Source organism: Lepidochelys kempii, chromosome 8 (genome assembly GCF_965140265.1).
Source record: "Lepidochelys kempii isolate rLepKem1 chromosome 8, rLepKem1.hap2, whole genome shotgun sequence".
In the NCBI taxonomy this organism is placed as follows: Eukaryota; Metazoa; Chordata; order Testudines; family Cheloniidae; genus Lepidochelys; species Lepidochelys kempii.
In genome coordinates this window covers 55,667,403-55,682,530 of record NC_133263.1, presented here as the reverse complement: position 1 = coordinate 55,682,530, position 15,128 = coordinate 55,667,403, and the positions used below count along the sequence as shown (strand labels likewise).

Genomic DNA, 15,128 nt, shown 5'->3' with positions numbered 1-15,128 from the left:
TAGACTAAACAATCCCAGTTCCCACAGCCTCTCCTCATAACTCATGTGTTCCAGTCCCCTAATTATTTTTGTTGCCCTCCGCTGGACTCCTTCCAATTTTTCCACATCCTTCTTGTAGTGTGGGGCCCAAAACTGGACACAGTACTCCAGATGAGGCCTCACCTCATAGAGGGGAATAGAGGGGAACGATCACGACCCTTGATCTGCTGGCAATGATACTATGTGTACAGAACAAATCAAATCAATAAAATGAAATAAAAATTGCCAGACAGACTTGCATAGCTCATATATACCAGCTGATCTATGATTTCAGGTGCCATGAAAAATTAAATGTCTCCTAACCACAACAGTCTGAACATACCCCATATGTTAATCAATCACTGAGACATGGCAGGCTGGGCAGTAGCACTGATTAATGAATACCTCAGGTTCGTAGTGATGCATGGGCTCTAGTAGAGTGCCTCCAAGGCACCCAAGGTGTGTATTAATCAACACTGCAGCACCATCTGAAAGATCTCATTGTGATCACAATATGAGCCTTTTCATTACCAAATTATAGCAAGTTTAAAATAGTTTCCAAACACCGTTGTGCCATGTAAAATAGTTCCTATGGACTTTTTAAAAGACAAATAATGGCATTCAAATGTAAATTTAACAGTTTCTAAATAGAATTATTTTTATTACAGATTTCCAGGATCAGGTTTCTCTTCTTCCTCTGGCCCCAATTACCCATTTGGACTTTTACTACTCTACAACAAAACAGCACCACCTCCCCACCCCCATGTAGCCCTTTGGGTGCCCCAAAAATCTTTCAAAGTAAGTGAATACTGAAACAGACTTGCCAGCTACCCCAATATTCAATTTACCCAGCGACTACAGAAACAGAACAAAAACTAAGTAACCTCCCCACAGAATCCCCACCACCATCCTTTGTTCAGCATCATTCCACCTTGTCTTGGGAATGGCCTTCAGTCCCTCTCATTGGCTTTGCAACCCAAGCCCCTGTATATCTGTTCTTTAGTTAAACTGTTTTCAGGACTCACCTGGGAACAGCTTCATGCTCCCTAATGAGTGTCACAATACAATGTAAGATACCAACCAGTCAGAACATGGGAATGGGGTGGCAGCTGCAAATAGAAATGGAGCGTTGAACCTCTCTACAGCAATGCTGAGCAGCAATATTGAGTTGCAAGTCGCCCCAAGGCTGCCTCCTATGCACCTGTGATAATAAGAGCTACACTAAGAACTGCTATAATGCTCTCCTTAATGTTAAAACTAAAACAAAACAATTCAGCCGTGCATAAGCAGTCAGGAGAGATGAGTGGGGGCAGGATACCAGGCGACCTGCTGTAAATGTCTCAGCGAGGCAACACTTTCCTGCCATATTCCCCCCCGATGCTGCTCTACTGGGTACAAGCAGACAGCAATTTAATGGGGCTCTCTTCTTGGTGCAATATCTGGGGACCCGGAAAACCCTTCTCTCTGGACTGACAAAATTAAGACTATAGAGACAGGATCTGGCTGACACTCAGAAAATTGTATGTTGGCTCGTCCTAGTTTGTGAGGAGATCTGCTCTTGCTACAGCTCCCTCGAGGACTCCAACAAGTTCCAAAGTCTGCTAAATGACTGACAACAGCAATCCACCCACAGGATGAGGAGTTGAGGACCTGGTGAATCATCATTATTCTACACCAGCCTTGCCCATTGACACACTGGCCCCCAAATGGCCCCTTCCTCCCCACTGCCAACACAGATCTCCTCGGTTTTCTGATACCCTAGGTTGGATTAATAGAGAGGAATGGAAACTTGAACACTGATAGTGGAAAACAATGGCTGATTCAGACAGGATAAAATAAATTCCTCAAAGCCTATGCTGAGTCTGTATTACAGGCCAAGAGGGCCTTCCTGTCCACCTCTACTGAGGTTGCCAAATACCTCTATGAGCAGTTATCCCGGGTGGCTGCCCACTTCATTCATCCTGAATGCCTATATCACCAACCTCTGTGAAGAGCTATCATCCTACTTAGTTGGAACAATCATTCACATTTGGGAATGCTTCTCAAACGGCATGGATCCACTCTGCCTATATCAATCAAGCAACAGCCTGCCTGCAGTCAGTACACTCACTCATCACGCATTCTAAAGGAGTTTTGAGCCAAGACTTGTGAATCTGACCCATGCTCTTCCTGGAGTGTGAAAGAGAGTTATGAACAGCTGGCACCACTCCTGACTGAAATAGCCAATATGTCATTCAGAGAAAGAATCTCCCTTTCCTCCTTCAAACGTGCAATAGTCTGACAAACCCTGACAAAACCAACCCTGGATACTTCAGTCCAAGCCAACTACCACCAGTGACAAACCTCCCACTCCTGAGCAAGCTCATAGAGAAGCTAGCAAAAGGCCAACCTATAAGCTCTTATAACAGAAGCTAAAATTCTAGATTTGCCTCAATCTAGACTCAGGACACGGAATGGAAACCACTTCAGTGGCACTGATGGATGATCTACTGTCAATGGATAGAGGACAGACATCTATTCTCATCCTCCTGAACGTCTCCACAGCATTCAACACTGCTGACCATGAGATACTGCTGCCTCACCTGAGAGGGGTGGCAGGAGTCCAGGTTAATGCACCAACATGGTTGAGTCCTTCCTGGAGGGATGCACGCAAAGAGTACTGCTGGAAACTGCATCTCTACCACTAGCCCCCTCATTTGTGGGGTTCAATTTTCACCAGGGTCCTTTTCAACATCTACATCAGGGGTGGCTAACCTGTGGCTCCAGAGCCACATGTGGCTCTTCAGAAGTTAAGACGCGGCTCCTTGAATAGGCACCGACTCCAGGGCTGGTGCTACAGGCGCCAACTTTCCAATGTGCCGAGGGGTACGCACTGCTCAACCCCTAGCTCTGCCACAGGCCCTGCCCCCACCCCAACCCCCTCCCTTCAGCTTGCCATGCCCTCGCTCCCCCTCTGCCCCCAGAGCCTCCTGCATGCCACGAAACAGCTGATCAGGAGGTGCGGGGAGGGAGGGGGAAGCACTGATCGGTATGGCTGCCAGTGGGTGGAACATGCTGGGAGCAGGCAGCTGATGGGGGCTGCTGACGTATTACTGTGGCTCTTTGGCAATGTACGTTGGTAAATTCTGGCTCCTTCTCAGGCTCAGGTTGGCCACCCCTGATATACATGCAACCACTTGACCAATTGACCAGGGTCAATTTTCACTCTGGTCCTTTTCAACATCTACATGCAACCACAAGGTGAAATGGCCAGATGACATGGATTCACGTGCCAGCAATATGCAGATGATACAAAGTTCTACCTATCCTTCCCCACTACCACAAAGATGGCCCTTTGTTTAGATGAGATCAGCTTATAGATGAAGAACAGCTGGCTGAAGCTGAACCAGAGCAAAACAGAGGTGATGCTGGTGGGTAGAGGAAAGTATTTTGAGGAGTTTACAGCCACAGTTCAGTCCATAGTTTAGAAGTATTCTTGGATTCCTCACTGGTGCCGAGCTCTCGCTTCACAACAGTCACAAGTAATGCTTTCTACCAGATCCGGTTGGCTAGGAGACACTGTTCCATCCTGGTGGACTTCATCTTGCCTTGGTTATTCATGTCTTTGTCACCACTTGGCTGGATTACAGCAATGCAATGTACCTGGGCATGAAGCTTTCAGCACTTGGGAAACTTTAACTAGTTCCAAACACTGCAGTATGTCTCTTCCGCAACACAGGCTACTGCGAACATATCAGACCTGTCCTCTGCTCTCTACATGGGCTCCCTGCAGAATTCTGAATCAAGTTTGAGGTCTCAAGTCCTTGTCTTCACTCTACGAGCTGGGCCCAGAATATCTAAAAGATCATCTAAAGCTCCAGGACAAAGAGCATAGCTGACAACTATGCTTCTCTGGCACAGCAGAACTCTCAACCTAAGAGTAAAGCTTGTCCGTGTGGGAGACAGAACCTTCTACTGGACTGGTCCTAGACTGTGGAATGAACTTCCCCAGGTACTAAGACCCTCACTAACCTCACCACTTTGTACTCCAAGTGCAAGGCATTTTTTTGATCTTGCCATTTCGAATATAAAGACATAGCAATGAGAGTGAGAGCACGCAACGCATTTTTGTGTGTGTGTGTGAGAGAGCACGCAACACTTGTTTGTGTGTGCGCGAGAGTGAGAGTGTGTGTGAGAGAGAATATACATATTAAAAAAAAAAAAAAAGACACTTACCAGAACAAGAAAACTCCACAGCACACAGTTCACCATCTTGGTAGAGGATGAGAAAACAAACAATACATAACAGATGTGTAATCATGTTGCACTACTGCAAGGCGCTTATACACTACAGTGATAAGCACAGTTCAAAAACCTATGTAGACCTGAACAGAATAATATTCTATACATTTCAGTCTAATTTCCCTCTCCAGAAGGAACCTGCAGGTTCACAATAGAGTCAATTTCATTTTCAGCTTCTCACACACTAACACAGCAATGTTGTGCTTTGACTCATAATACTGCAGGGATGTATTCAAACCCAGAAATATATTTTCATTGACTTTAGAAAAAAATGTGGGAAAATTTCTATTCAGAAAGTTTGGTGAAAATATTTTTAGAAACCTTTTTAATTTTGGAGTCTAAACAACCTCACAATGTCTCTTTGACAAAGCACTAGTTCACTTTAAATCACTGTTTAGGTCTTGTCTACTCACAAACCTGCACAGGTTTAGTTAAATCAGGGCAAACCCCTGTGCGGAAACTTATTTTCAGTTTTGAAGTGGCTTATGCTGATTTAGCTCAAACCTGATCCCGCTCAACTTAACCTACAATGAAAGTTACTCTTAAACCAATATATGAAGGTCCACAGAGCCTTTTGTACCAGTTTAAACACAAATATTTTAAAATCACTTCTTTTGTTAAACTGGCACAATTCTCCCTTTGGGCAACTCATTAGTTAAGTACATATGCTACCAGATGTCATGGAGATAGCTCATGTTGTGAGTGCAAAAGCTCAGGTAATTTAAGTTCTCCTCTGAGAGGGTGAGTGTGGGCATTCTAATGAATCTGTTAATTACTCTTCTGCAACTTTCAGAATGGCAAATTATTAACCAGTGCTGTTCACTATTCAAAATGAAATTGAAAATGACAGGGTCCCAAGGCCAAGAAATGTTCAGAAACTTTTAGTGAGCTATATATTCCTGTTATAACGTTCCTATGTGTCATCAAGGAATATCAAGCACAGCTCCTCTAAGGGGAGGTGTAGTAGTACAAGAGAAGTGGGCTAATGTCAGCCAGGATGGATATGTCATGCAGGAATTCCAAAATCAGAGACAAGAGTTGTCAGTTTTAGATCCCACAGTTGTGAGGAAGTCATGAATCTAATGGGGCACCCAGCTGAAATCTTACATGTTTTGTTTGCCCTCTGCATCAGCACACCCCTGGCAAGAAGCCACAAGGAAAAACACAAACAGAACGTATGGACTATCTAAAAATTCTACAGATTCATTTGAGACCAAAGCACAGAAAGACATATGAAGCAGAAAAAACACATGAACTCCACTAAAACACCAGCTAAGACAGGAAATTTGTACTAAATAATTGCAACATGTTCAAACTGCTAATACAATAAGAAGCAGTTGAAATAAGATGGGAACTTCCGGAGAATCAACAGTGCTGCTAGAACCTCCTGACTGGGAGTGACTGGCTGACATAACCTTTGCAGCCAGCTAGTTTTCCAACATTTTAAATGCGGAGATGGAGAACAACCCTATACACTGTATGTTGCATGCAACACTATTCCCCCAGCTAGGCAGAAAAGACAGAACTGACGCACATTAAAATTTGTGTGACTGTTTAATTCACAAGAACAGAATACTGTGGTCAACTGAAGAGAAAACCTTCATGCTGGATCTATATCCAAGCTCTGAATTCTTAATTCTACCTCTGCCCTGAAACCCAGGGAAAAGATGAGTAAGAAAAGTTTGAGAAGATTTTCAAAGGTACAAATGGAAGTAAGATATACAACTCCCATTGGCTTTCAATGACAGCTGGGTACCTAACTGTCCTGTCCCTGAATACATCATCTGTGACAGTCTTCTGCCTTTGTCAGACTCAGAATATTATGAAACGAACACATATATGCAAGGAGTGGAAAGGCAGCACAACAATTCTGGGGATATTTGCAAAGTGAGGATGTGGAAATTTCAATTAAATCTGTTTACTACCAAACAACGGGCTGGATTCACTAGTGTACTCCAGCTGCTTTGTATCACTCCAGCAACACAAATCACCCATCCTAACTGGTTGAAACTGGTGAATCTGGCCCAATATTAGCTATTTTGCCTCAGGTTCCGTTCCGCCAGTAATAAAAATTTTTCTTAGAATGATTTTATTACAACAAATACTGAAATATTCTCCCTCTTCCAATACCACCACCACTGTGTAAGCTCTTCAGGGGAGGATCTATGTCTAATATATTTGCACAGCACTGAAGTACAATGAGGCCCCCCCTACATGTTATCCATAACAGAAGTAAAAACAATAATAAATCACTAAAATTATCTGACCTGGTTTTGGTACTAAAATCAAAATATTTTCTTTTTACTAGTATTGTTCAGATTGGTAGCTGAAACAACACAGAAGTGGTTGCTTCAGCAGTGCTGTGTGTATTGTAATATAAGCTCTACACAGTGCTATATGTCACACCAATATCTTCCTTATGGGGTCTACCTCAAAATGTACATTTCCTGGCATGTTGATAGGTTTTTCAGAAATGGTAGATTTTCATTTAAACTTTGATCCTTGTTCATTAATTCAATGTGCATTATTATTGCTGATCTCCCTGGCTATGTCCTACAAGAATTAATTACTGAAGCTTTTCTGACTGAATAGTCTATGGCCCCAATCCTGCAAGTTCCCTGTGCCCACTGGGAGTCCCACTGACCTTAATAATGGGGCTCTGCATGGGCTCAGGCCACATGAAACATCTTGCAGGAATGGGGGTCTAGGAGGCTGATATTCTCTGTGACAATGAAACCTCAAAGCAGCTGCATCCAACCTTAAAACGTAGCCAGCAAACAGCTGTAAAATGTCAGACATATTGGCCCTTTACTCCTGCAGTTAGCTTTTCACATGTGAAAAAGAGCAGCTGTTTTCTTGAGAGCAAGCCCTGCAATGTATTTATAACTTCTCTCCCCCTTTAAATTTCAAGATTGAGAAGGATTTTTTTTAAGGTTACAGAAAACATAATTTATGAATTTAAGCAACAGTCTCTCTTAGATAAGATTTTATTGTATTAGTAAAGCAATACCAACTCTTGATTTAAAATAAATCAGATCTGAGAGTTTAAATAAAGAAGTTAGAGAACTGCTAACCCCAGCACTTTTCTAAACATTAACAATGAAGAGTCCTTAGAAAGCTCACAAGAAGCAAAACATTTCCAGGATGACAAAACTGCAATAAGTGAAACATACAATGAATCTCTCTTTTCCAAGGTATGTTTGTGGCTGACACTAAGTGCAATCTAGAAAAGGAGAAAGATTTGTACTTTACCAGAAGCTCAGTTCCCTTTTTAGAGTGATTTTCACAATCACCCGGGATCTCCCAGCTGTGGAGTTCACAATCAGCACGTTTCACCAACTCGGGTCCTAGATCTCAAGCCCATTTTTCTAGCCTCTCTTCAAGAAGATGATACCTGTGCTTCTCAGCAGTTAGGAACATTTCACTAGGCTGCTCAGAAAAAGGCTGAAGCACCCATCTGCCTGACTGCTTGTTTACAAGAGAAGAACTGCCAAAGCAAAACACAACCCACCTGTCCTTGATATACAGCAATCCTCCCTGCAGACAAAAATGATTTGATAGTTTTTGACTAAAAACTGAAGCAAAGCAATTAAATCAGCAACCTTGTGCCCTTCTAAAGTGCTTCTCTGCCTTCCTGCTTGTAAAAATTGCTCACGCTACTGACTACTTATCTATAAAAAGACCACTTTTTTTTTTAAATGCAAGTGCACAACACAAAATGGCTTCTAAACAGGGCAGCTATAATCCTCCAAGTATAAATTAGTGCTGTACAATAGCTTACAAAGATTGTGTGTTCTTCATCACAAATGGCCAAATGATGATGGTTACGACTGAATAAGGATAGCATAACCTGTGAGCTAATTCTGTTTTATTTATAAAGCAGTAACATACAAACTGAGCCCAATTTACAGCAATGGTATTTAACTTCCGTCAGTTTCTGCAGAACAATATAACTGCAACGGATGGCATCGTTTATAGTTGCTATAAATTGCACAACTCCAGACAACTGATAAATATAGCATAATGGAAATCCGTATACTCTAAAGAACAAAAAAACCACCCCAACAATTAATTCTTCAGTCAATATTGTTGTCAATATTCTGTATTTTTCAACTACATACTCGATATAAATTTTGTGCATTTGAATTACTTGTAAAGCAGCAGAGAGTTTATATTTTAGTCACCTTGTTACGCAGGTGTATATTTCACTATTAAAATGTAATCAGGGCTGGAACTAGGCAAACACCACCATGCAGGAGATAAACTAACAGGTATTTTCTGCATGGATATGTGTCTTCCTACTTATGTCTTGAACCACATTTTTCAAAGTTAAAATGTTGTATGTATATGAACATAGCCAAAATATACAAATATTGTTTCACCATATACAGTAGTTCAATACACACTTTTTGTGCTCATAAATCAAACACTTCGTTACGGGATGTTAGAAACTTTGGAGGGTAAATCTAGGGCCTCCAACATTAATACTTTAGGATAAAAGGAGGGCAAGGAAGGAGATGATCTTTCTATTTCTCTGTCAGGGCTGACTGGGGAACAATGTGGGGAAAATTCAATACTGAACACATTTAAACCCTCAACAGGCTTTTCAACTGCCCCCTTCTCATACTATAGTATGACAAGAAGGGACATCAAGGACAGAACTTTATAGAATCCCATTAATTAAGTTTAACTTCTTCGGTGATTGAGACAAAATTTTCTCAAAGTGTTAGAAAGAAGTTTAACTACTGGGATGGTAAGCTAATTTTTCCAGATGTCACAAGAGAAACAAGTCTTCAGGTTGAGGCTTCAAAGGGACACCATACTTTTTTTTTTTTTAAAGTTATACTTCTACCTGAAAATATAGTACCTGCTATTGTAATAAATAGCCTTTATTACATTAGTCTATTCTTCCATATGTAGAAACTTTTCTATGTAAGAAATAACCACCACAGTTTTTACAGACTAACTTCTGAAGTATTGAATAGCTTCAGTCACAATGATCCTGCAAACTCACGGATTCACCCATTCAAAGCTCTTGGCAGGACTAGGGTCCTATACATGCAAGCTGGGCATTCTGAAAATATTGAAGATCAGCTCAAATCTCTCTAACTACCAGGAGGTGAAATCATGCACATGTCATTTGCAAGGTAATTTCCCTTTTGATTTGTCATAAGGGATTTGATTTTACCTTGAATTTTACCTCTATAAAAACAGAATGCTCTCCAGACAGCACAAGTATAACTAGTTAGAACTGTATTAAATTCATGGATAAACTTGAATCCATTAATTTCTGAAATGTAAGCTTATTCACAATGATTATATCTATTCTTCAGCCAAGTAACTCTACTAATAAACTTACAGATATCCAAAGTATAACCCTCCTGGCTATGTTATTCCTGCATGCTTTCTTCTGCCAGTAACTAAGCAAAAAATTGAAAGACACAAGGAAGTTTTTATTACAGATCTATTCTGGGGTTTGAAACCCCAAAAAATGTTAGTCTGACTTTAACTATGGACACTAACGAAAGAAATTCCACTTTTTGTTTCCCAGGAACAATCTGCAAGGTCTATTCATTAGAGAAATATAGAAATCTGAACAGCAAGTCTGCTAAGTATTGGTAGAAAGATTCACGTGCATTCAGATCCAATTAACATGGTCACATCTCACCAAACAACAATGACTATACATAGTGAGGTTCTATAAAGTATTAGCTGGCAAGGAGTTCATGCAAGGAGAAGGATCTCTCCATCAGTACCAAAACATGGAAAAAGAATTACCACAGCAGCAAGGAAAAGAGGGGGAAGATGTTGCTAAGCAACTAGATGGTTCTGACAGCTGAGTTGGGGAGAGAGAAATAAAACTGAAGGGGAGGAGGGATTCAACTGAAAAACATTTTGTTTATGAGCAGTGAGGAGGGGATTGAGAGCCAGACCCTCAGCTGATGTAAATCAGCATAGCTCAAGTGACTTTGATGGAGTTAGGTCAGCCTATGCCAGCTGAGGATCTAGACTAAAACCTACAGGGACTGATAGGTTAGATAGTGATGACATGAAGCAGCAAAGAAAATGGGAAAAGAAGCCACAAAAGCACCCATTTGAATTTTACTAACTAAATGCCAAAACACCTCCCTTCTCTCTCCTAGGTGCCAGCTAGAACATGAGCTGCAGCAATACATCATCTTGGCTCCAAGAGACTTTTTGGCAACAGAAAGACAACTGACATGGACTCCTCCTGAAGTCCATGTGCATACAGTCTAAAATAATTCACTTTTTATACATGGATTTAACTCAGTGTGGTGAAGAACTTTATCCAACAAAGGGCACATCGTTTTAAAGGAATAAAAATCTTAAATGACATAAGAGGAGGAGGCAGTTTTGAATTAAAGACACAGCAGCTAAGATTAAAACAAAACCAAATATGAAGAACCATGGTGTCTACTGGATAGAAGTCAGCACTATAGGTTCTACTCTGGGTTTACCACTGACTCACTGTGTTACTCTTTACCGCTATGTGTCTCCTTTTATGTACCTGTAAAAGAGGAACAACAGCTACACCACAGGACTGATGAAACATAATGAATGAATGCTTTTAACATGTTTCGATATTCTTTGGTGAACAATATTATCATCATCACCAGACAGAGAGATACCATCAAAGAGATACCATCAAAGGCTAATGACAACTCATAAGCCTGTACAAAACAGAAAAGTTCTAGAAGCAACTGTGAAAGTTCCTGGTTAGAATACTCATTAGCCTTCTCAGTGGTTTAAATGGAGCCCTTAGTAAAACACAAGTCCAGCCTGATGAGCTAACTGCAGCAGAGCTCTGAGCCCTTGGGACTTTAGAGTTAGTACATTTCTTGCTGCTTTCACTGTGTGCTGCTAAGAGCATATACAGAATACAGATGAAATCAGATGGCACAATGTGACTCAATTATTGTGACTCAATTATTATTGGTCAATAATATCATTGTGAAATGTATTGTGACAATGCTCTCTGTGGAATTATACATTCTCACTGATATTACGCTTTAAAGTCTGTGACTTAAAGGTGTTTAAACCAGGCATGACAGGGGGAGCTGATAAACAGGTTTTCTCCAGACAAAGGAAAGAGGACAACACCTCAAACCAGGGGTAGCCAAATTCAGTGGGCTATTCATTTGTAGGAATTAATTTGGAGGTTGCAGGAAGAAAAGGTTTACATTGTAAAACTGCAGCAGGAAGCATGATGATGGAACACACCATGGGACACTTTTAATCAAGATGGCATTGTCCTTTCACCCCCCCCCCCCCAAGGAGATAGGAGACTGAACCTCAATGCAATGAAATGAAAAGCATCCGTTTTATAATTAAAGGGCATATTTAACTAGTGAAACTTACTGCCATAAAACATAACAGTAACTAAAGACTCTCTCCTGTAAATATTTATACACGTTTAACTTACATACATGAGTAATCCCACTGAAATCCTTACTACCAGAGAGCTTCAGACCCAGATATTCTGTGATTATTGAGTAGATATCTTACAAACAGATTTTGCTCTCTAGAGTAACTATTTCTCAAAAAGATCCTCTTCAAAGATTAGCATCATTTTACAGCACAATTTAAGTCTAACTACAACACTGGGAAGGGCTGATATATTGAGGCATACCAATAAGATGAGGTAGTTCTTCAAAACGCCATCATCTCAAATTTTGTTACTACCAAAGGACTGCTGCTTTGGTACACTATTAAAGGCCAAGAATTGTATCTACCGAATCGATCTTCCAAGAACTGGAGCGTCTCAGGTTTATGTTAAGGTATCCAATCTACCAGACCTGCCAGGCATGGCAGACTCCATCTGCACTTACCAATTCATTTCTTAAAACTTGATAGAAAAGTTAACAATTTGGTTTCTATATTTTCCAAAAAGAACCCAATCAGCTCACATTACCACAGAGCACTTCAAAAACATTCACTGATTAAGTCTCAAGTCACCTGTAAATAGCAACTTATCCCCATTTTACATATAGGGAAATCATGGCACTTTTTGGTAAAGTAGCTTGCCCAAAGTAACACAGCAAGTAAAGGCAGATCCTGATGCTTGGAATCCTTGATAACTTCATCATCTTGGCTTAAATTCCTTCTTAATACATAAACAGACTCTAATGTCCCATACTTATGAGAGAGCATACTCTAATTGGTCTTTCCTATTTCCAACTACAGTGATCCTATTGCTGAATGACGAATAGTTGCTGCGTTTGCCTACACAGTTGCTGTGCTATTAGTAACTAACTCATTATTGCGGAGTGCTTTAAAATAGCCTGAATGTGACAAGGTGTCAGAGAAAATAATTTCCATTGTACTAAAAGAATAGCATCAAAAATTAAACTTTTCAGTAGCATCAGGACTTAGCGGTGGGGGAGGGGGAAGGGAAAGGTTTAAAAGCTTTAAAACCAATGCATTCAACTCAGGTTTCAGTTCCAGAACAACCCACCCTACTTTGGGATATATCTGCAGCTAGGGGAAGGTACAGACTCTACCAGACTCTTGATGCAAAATACCAAAAGGCAATCTTTCAGTTTCCTGGATACACACATTGTAAACCTTTATCATCTCCAAGCTCTTTACTTTTCAAAATTAGGACAACCTATGATACCTAGCGTTACCATACAGGGTTTCCATAAGTCATGTAATGGTAGGTGCCAATTTTGGTATTTCTGACACAAGAGAAATCGATCCACACAGCAGTGTTTGCTGAAAATGGAGTTTTATTAAAATTACTCTCTGCAGGGAGCAGCATATTGTAGTGCAGACTTCCCATGAGCCTATGCAGGTTCTCCCACATCCCTCCCTAAAAAGATTTACCACAATTAACTCCACTGTACAGATTCTAACCATTGTCCCCATTATCTTTATTTTAACTTGGCAGGTCACCTTTAAACTTCAGTAATTTTACCAGTAAGCATCGCCAAATGTGACCCAGCCACAAGTGCGGAACATATCTAAGCATATTCAAGTACCACCACTTCCTGCTCTACCTGAAGAGGGGCAAGAGCCACCATGAACATGATGTAGCTGTCATCCAGTAGCTGCATCTGCCAGTGTTGAGGGACCCTGGGGTTCCCCCACAAATCTTGCTTCCACTGATTGTGGGTGGATAAGGCAGAACCTCAGTTCCTCCTCCTACAGTCACCTGCTGTGGGAAAAGGAACAGACCCAGGGTTTCCCTGAATGGGTTCTCCACTCTGCCAACACAGGAGCATAACTAGCTAGCTGCAGCAGTATTCCAAACAGGGTTGTAGCTAGTACCCTTTCAGAATGCACTGTGGCAAGTTTATTTTTTAAAGAATCACTACAGGAACCATGCTACAGAGATTACCCCTCTCTGTAGCACTTTTTCTGCTAGCATGGTTGTAACACTGTCGGTAGTACAGTGCATTTTCACACATCTCGGAATATATAACAGTTCTTCTTCATACATACTTGCTCTTTCCCTTAAGGGTAAACTGCAGTGAATATAAATGCCTCAGATGGCTAAACAAAATGTTTACTAGCACAAATGAACACTGTCTTTCCAAAACAGTTTTTCAAAATACCTGTCCCAACTTCACTACTTCTGGAACTGGATGATGCTAGTCTCTCTTGGTTCAGATTTTAATGATCCTCCAAACAAGAACTTCTGCTGACAAATTAAGGTACAGGCGCTGCATTTCACTAACTGGAAACAAAGGCCTTGATTTTCAAAGTTATTGTACGGCAAATTATTTCAAAAACTTTTTTTGTTAATTTATCACTCTAAAAATTAACAAAAAAAGTTGTTTAAAACAAAAAAAATATATTAAAAATGACTTTGAAAATAATTCCATGTGCATTCAAATAGCTAGAAGCATTTCTTACATCCCAACCTATGTCAGACTCTTAAGGTGGTGAGTATGTTTGATCAATCTTTTATCAAGTTAAGACCTGGTTTTTAAGACCAAGCAAAGATCTTTTCAGTTTTTAATAATGATGTACTGTGTTTTGAAATTAAAGTTAGTAATTAGAATTTTCCATTGAAGAAAGAGTGCACAAAAGCTTGCAGTTCCATAAAAGAGCATGAAAAAGATCCCAGTTAGAACTGTGGAAAATTTTCAAATCAAAACGAAAAAGCAGCTGAAACTTTAGGGAACCCAAGCTAAACTTAGGTGAATCTGTATAATTTGCTTTCTGATTAAAATTATGAAAAATTTAGTAGACTTGCATAGTTTCTACCTGACCCAGACGACAACCACTGACTTCAGCTGAGTTTTGGTTTTAAATTTTGGGTAAATGAAAACCCAAAAAACTCAGAGCAAAATTCAGGACCTCAAACCAAAGAGTGGTTTCATATAATCAGGGGTGCACTCTCCACACCATTTTCATGCAGCAGCTAAAATGTTGTCAGTCTACTGCACATAGCTTACTCAACATAAAATTCAAGAGGCAAGACATTCTTGGAAATGGACCAAGACGACAATGTTGCAACTAAAGATCTAACCAGCACATGTGTTTCAATTAGTTAAATTAGGGTTTTAAGGAACCTCAACTTGAGAGCTAATAAGCATGCTGCTTTCTTGGAGCTGGTTACATTGCTGTTTTGATATCTAGAACATTACTACTTGGAAATATTTTCTAAGTACAAGTTAAACATTTATTTGTTATTCAATAACAATATGTTTGCGCTGTATAAAACTTTCGCACATTCCATACCATAAAGAGCTTACAGCATGGAGGCAGATGTAGAAAGAAAACACACTGGGAAACCCAAAGCAAGGAATCGCTTTAGAGAATTTTTATTGTAATAGGGTGGCGTTTTTTTGCTTTTTTAG

The 15,128-nt window shown here is 40.3% G+C and overlaps 1 protein-coding gene across 6 annotated transcripts in view; it reads right to left on the bottom strand.

Annotated features, from left to right (window-relative positions):
• The window catches only part of C8H1orf21 (chromosome 8 C1orf21 homolog), a 195,609-nt gene that overhangs the window by 136,250 nt on the left and 44,231 nt on the right, over positions 1-15,128 (bottom strand). Inside the window, exons 1-2 of one of the 6 annotated variants that reach the window (XM_073356660.1) lie at positions 7,552-7,783; positions 4,234-4,269 (exon numbers count right to left, since the gene is read on the bottom strand). The exons of 3 other annotated variants lie outside the window; for them this stretch is intronic. The gene's annotated coding sequence lies outside the window, so the exon portion shown is untranslated. Of the gene's footprint in view, positions 1-4,233; positions 4,270-7,551; positions 7,784-15,128 lie in introns of those variants that run through there. 2 more of the 6 variants (XM_073356659.1, XM_073356661.1) reach the window with 2 other exon arrangements.